Source organism: Opisthocomus hoazin, chromosome Z, assembly GCF_030867145.1.
Source record: "Opisthocomus hoazin isolate bOpiHoa1 chromosome Z, bOpiHoa1.hap1, whole genome shotgun sequence".
In the NCBI taxonomy this organism is placed as follows: Eukaryota; Metazoa; Chordata; class Aves; order Opisthocomiformes; family Opisthocomidae; genus Opisthocomus; species Opisthocomus hoazin.
This window is the reverse complement of record NC_134454.1, coordinates 45,181,582-45,187,581: the sequence shown is the minus strand read 5'-3', so window position 1 is coordinate 45,187,581 and position 6,000 is coordinate 45,181,582.

The following is a 6,000-nucleotide window of genomic DNA, read 5'->3' as shown; positions in this document are numbered from 1 at the left end:
TGAAAGGGTTTGCCTTGCCCTAGTATTGTCCTGGTTTTGGCTGGGATAGAGTTAATTCTCTTCCCACTAGCTGTTTTGGATTTAGTGTGAGAAGGATGTTGATAATACACTGATGTTCTTAGTTGTTGCTAAAAAATCAAGGACCTATCTTTGAGTTCTCCGTGTTCAGCTAATGAGCAGGTGTACAAGAGCTGGCAGGAAGCAGAGCCAGGAAGCAGAGCCAGGCAGCTAGCCCAAGCTGGCCAACGGAAATATTCCATACCATAGGCATCATGCTCAGTATATAAACAGGGGTTGTCCGGAGGACAGGAATCCGCAAGTTCCACAGTCCCTGCTAAGGGACAGGCTGCACCATCAGTCATCGAGTGGTCAGAAAAATTGTATTGTGTATTGCTTATTTTGCATACTCTTTATTATTATTATTATTTTATTATTAACATTATTATTACTTCTCCTTCCTTTGTTGTCTTACTACTTCATATAAAACCACAAGTTTTACTTTCTGTCCATTCTCTTCCCCACTCCACTGGCGGGGCAAGGGTTAGTGAGCAGCGTTAAACCATGACAAGTATGGAGCCCAAAGCACTGAGATAATGTAATTGGAAGGTCCAAAGGGATTATGCACACTGCACATTCCTCTCTAAGATAATTTCACATAAAATCAAGGACAGTCAGGTTAGCAATCCCAGCACAGCACACTTCAGCTGTAGTAAATCATGGTATCAGCTTCAAAACTGCACCCCAAGAATCTTTAGCCCCAAATGAGTTCCTGGTGGAGGGAGAAGTATGCACTTTTCCCTTCCCCAAGGTACAGAATGTTACTCAGCCTGCAAATGCAGTGAATCACAACAGCAAGCTGCAAAACAGGGTTTTACCATCTGCTATACACATGGGTCCCCTTTTTATGATAAAGGTATTATCAAAACAATGATATGTGAGAGAGCAAGTAGAATGCATTGAGCTTGGCCTGGGGGCAAATGAGGAATGAGTTGAAAGCTTGTGGGTTAGAATTAAGGGACAGGCTCATAAGGGTGACATTACGGTGGGTGTGTACTACAGGCCACCTGACCAAGAGGAGGAGGTTGATGAGGCCTTCTACAGGCAGCTGCAAGCAGCCTCACAGTCACAGGCCCTGGTTCTCATGGGGGACTTCAACCACCCTGACATTAGCTGGGAAGACCATACAGCTAGGCAGGCACAATCCAGGAGGTTCCTACAGAGCATCGATGATAACTTTCTGATGCAAGTGGTGGAGGAACCAACAAGGAAAGGCGCGTTGCTGAACCTTGTGTTAACAAACAAGGAGGGACTGGTGGAGGATGTGAAGGTTGGAGGTAGACTCGGCTGCAGTGACCATGAAATGGTCGAGTTCAGGATCCTGCGTGGAGGAAGCAGGGCGATAAGCAGGATCAAAACCTTGGACCTCAGGAGGGCTGATTTTGCCCTCTTCAAGGAGCTACTGGGAGGAATCCCGTGGGCCAGGGCTCTCGAAGGCAGGGGGGTCCATGAGTGCTGGTCGCTCTTTAAACAACACTTCTTCCATGCACAGGAGCAATGCATCCCCCTGAGAAAGAAATCTAGCAAAGGAGGCAGGAGAACTGCATGGTTAAACAAGGAGATTCTAGCGGAGATCAGGCAGAAGAGAAAGGTCCATGGAATGTGGAAAGAGGGGCAGGTCACTTGGGAAGAGTACAGAAACGTGGTCAGAGCATGCAGGGATGCGACGAGGAAGGCCAAGGCTCACCTGGAATTGAAGCTGGCAAGGGATGTCAAAAACAACAAGAAGGGCTTCTTCAACTACATCAGCAGCAAAAGGAAGGCTAGGGACAATGTGGGGCCGCTGCTGAATGAGGCGGGTGTCCTGGTGACGGAGGATGCGGAGAAGGCAGAGCTACTGAATGCCTTCTTTGCTTCAGTCTTCAGTGCTAAGACTGGCCCTCAGGAATCCCAGGCCCCGGAGGTAAGAGAAGAAGCCTACAAAGAGGATGACTTTCCCTTGGTCGAGGAGGACTGTGTGAGGGATCGCTTAAGCGATCTGGATGTCCACAAATCCATGGGCCCCGATGGAATGCACCCACGAGTGCTGAGGGAGCTGGTGGATGTCATTGCTGAGCCACTCTCCATCATCTTTGAGAGGTCCTGGAGGACAGGAGAGGTGCCCGAGGACTGGAGAAAGGCCAATGTCACTCCAGTCTTCAAAAAGGGCAAGAAGGAGGACCCAGGGAACTACAGGCCGGTCAGCCTCACCTCCATCCCGGGAAAGGTGATGGAGCAGCTTATCCTGGAGGCCATCATCAAGCAAGTGGAAGAAAAGAAGGTTATCAGGAGTAGTCAGCATGGATTCACCAAGGGGAAATCATGCCTGACCAATCTGATAGCTTTCTACGATGACATGACTGGCTGGGTAGACGAAGGGAGAGCCGTGGATGTTGTCTACCTGGACTTCAGCAAGGCTTTCGACACAGTCTCCCATGATATCCTCCTAGGGAAGCTGAGGAAGTGTGGGCTGGATGAGTGGTCAGTGAAGTGGATAGAGAACTGGCTGAATGGCAGAACTCAGAGGGTTGTCATCAGCGGCGCTGAGTCTAGTTGGAGGCTGGTAACAAGTGGTGTCCCCCAGGGGTCAGTACTGGGCCCAGTCTTGTTTAACTTCTTCATCAACGACCTGGATGAAGAGTTAGAATGTACCCTCAGCAAGTTTGCTGATGACACCAAACTGGGAGGTGTGGTAGACACACCGGAAGGCTGTGCTGCCATTCAGCGTGACCTGGATAGGCTGGAAAGCTGGGCAGAGAGGAACCTGATGAGGTTCAACAAAGCCAAATGCAGGGTCCTGCACCTGGGGAGGAACAACCTCATGCACCAGTACAGGCTTGGGGTGGACCTGCTGCAGAGCAGCTCTGCGGAGAGGGACCTGGGCGTCCTGGTGGACGACAGGTTAACCATGAGCCAGCAGTGTGCCCTGGCTGCCAAGAAAGCCAATGAGATCCTGGGGTGCATCAAGAAGTGTGTGGCCAGCAGGACGAGGGAGGTTCTCCTTCCCCTCTACACTGCCCTAGTGAGGCCTCATCTGGAGTACTGTGTCCAGTTCTGGGCTCCCCAGTTCAAGAAAGATGAAGAGCTACTGGAGAGAGTCCAGCGGAGGGCTACGAGGATGATGAGGGGACTGGAACATCTCCCCTACGAGGAGAGGCTGAGGGAGCTGGGCTTGTTCAGCCTGAAGAAGAGAAGGCTGCGAGGGGACCTTATAAATGCTTATAAATACCTGAAGGGTGGGTGTCAGGAGGATGGGGCCAAGCTCTTTTCAGTGGTGCCCAGTGACAGGACAAGGGGCAATGGGCACAAACTGAGGCACAGGAAGTTCCGTCTGAACATGAGGAAGAACTTCTTCCCTCTGAGGGTGACGGAGCACTGGAGCAGGCTGCCCAGGGAGGTTGTGGAGTCTCCTTCTCTGGAGATATTCAAGACCCGCCTGGACAAGGTCCTGTGCAGCTTGCTGTAGGTGACCCTGCTTCGGCAGGGCGTTTGGACTACATGACCCACAGAGGTCCCTTCCAACCCCTACTATTCTGTGATTCTGTGATTCTGTGAAAACAAGATACAAAGCAGTTATGTCGTAGATGGTAAAACACTGTCTTGTCCAGCATGTCCTCAGTTTGCATAAACTTTGGAGCTGCAGGCAGTGTTGGAGGTTTTGAAACTCAAATCACCAAATGTTCTTCTGGAAGTTTATATGGACTCAGACTGGAGCATGTCTGGCAACAGTCTGGCCTCCTGTTTGGTAAGCAAGGAATCTAGAGTCGTCAGATGGCAAATGAGTAGCACAAAATGCTGAATGGCAACACATACCTAATCTAATCTAGACCACAAAAGGAGTAATCTGTATCACACACATTCCTGCCCATAGTGAACAGCAATCGGCAGCAACGTATTGTAATAACCAACATGGCTGAAAATGTGGCCAAGCAAGCTGTATACAAGTCTGAGCCCAGCACAGAGCACAATCCTGACTCCATCCCTGTTGCAGCTGTCATAACTCACACTCAGGGCAGAACTGGAAGAGTCATCTTGGACTTAAGAACCTTCCAGGATAAAGATGAAAAAATTAAAGAATTGGCTGAAGCAGAAAAAGACCAATCAGGTCAATTCACCACAGTATATGAGAGTAATAGCTACTGGGCTGCAGACAGAGAAGACAGTAAGCATTGCATTGTGTCTCAGAATACACAATATCTAATACAATTCATACATTAGCAAGGCTATAGAGCTAAGGCAAAGACTCTGAGCAGAGTGAAGGACACAGTCTGGTGGCTTAATAGGAAGAAGGATGTAGATAACTGGTGTGAGAATTGCCTTTTTTTGTGCACAACCAAGGCAGATTATGCTAGAGTAAATGCCCCAATCCAGCACCAATGTATTAAATGCCCATGAGTACAACTGCAGATTGAGCTTGTGGGACATCTGTCAGCGACAGCTATAAATAACAAATACATCTTGGTAGTATCAGATCCTTTCAGAAAAACCAACACTACAGCCACCACTACAAAGCTGTTACTTAAAATGATGGGGTATGCCCCATACCACAGATTCTGATTTTGGCACCTGCTTTGTCTGAACAGTTAACGTATGAGCTACGCAAAGCCCTAGGAATAAAGCAGAGGTTCCACAACGCAGGGCATCCCACATTTTCACATTTACTGGAATACATAAACCTCACAGTTAAGGAAGCTTTAAGAAAAGGGTGCAAAGCTAATAGCAAGAACTGAGATGAGAAACTCTGCATTATTTACACGGCATTGTGAGGATCTGAAGCAACCCATGGTTGTTGTACTCCCAAGTTATGACACAGCGGCAAATGAGAATGCTCAAGTCCTGGTGGTTTGGGGTAGAGTTACCCAGCCCTTGGGAACACAAGGTAGTTACAGATGAGTGCGTACAAACATTAGTGGAAATAGCCAAGGGTCCCCAAGACACAGGAAGACACCTAGGGAAAGCCCAAGTGGGTATGGACAAAAGGTTAGGATGTGATAGCAAACCATCTACATGTGGTGTACACCAGACAGTAATGTATAGGAAATTCCCTGTGAACAAACATTCTCTGACACATCGGTAGAATGGACCCGCCTACATTATGGATAAGGATAGCCCTGTTTATCAGGTTGAAATTTCACAGTGTCAGCATAGCAGGCCATAGAGAAAATACTTCTGTCCTTCTCAACTGAAGGAATAGAAAGCAGAACCTTCAGCCGCCACAGATAGATGAACTCCCAGAGTGGACTTCAGTAACACAGATTTAATGCTTTCATGGTGTGCTAAAAGGTTTGAAGATAAATAGTTCCAAACACTTCAGTTATAACCTTATCCTTTACCAGGGAGTGAGGGTGGGGAAGGCATTGGCAATACCATCCTTCTCTAGTTCTGTTTGTCAGAGGAAAAACGCAGTCATATCTATGCATCTGGTTGATATACACAATGAGAGTAACAACAGTTGAGACCATTCAGCCCATTGATAAGCGACTGAAACATGTCCCTCTAACAGTTTGGAGCTGCTAAGTGAAGCAGAACTGTGTTGGACTGTCATATGCAATGGTTCAACAGCCACAAGAGTGAAACATACCAATGCTCCCATATTTTCCATACACTGAAATGGACTGAGAGCATCCAGCATCTCTCTGGAGATTTGCTGTGCATTTGTTATGGCACACGTCCTTTATGAGGTGATCAGAAGGGAATTATCACAGCTTGTAAACCACTGCAGAATTACACAGGTGAAAAGCCAGACTCCAGCATCACCCGTGATGTTTACACTGAGACTTGAGAGGCACTGCTGTCAGCTATTGCTTAAGCTCCAAGTTCTCCTTTTAGTTTTGTTATTCTAACAGGGTCTCAAATATTAAAAGAGCCAAGCAATGAACTGTACCTTGGTTTGATCAACCTCACCAGTCTTAAGACCATGAAAGTCACTGCAGAACGAACTCCCTACCACTGGACTATTAAAGG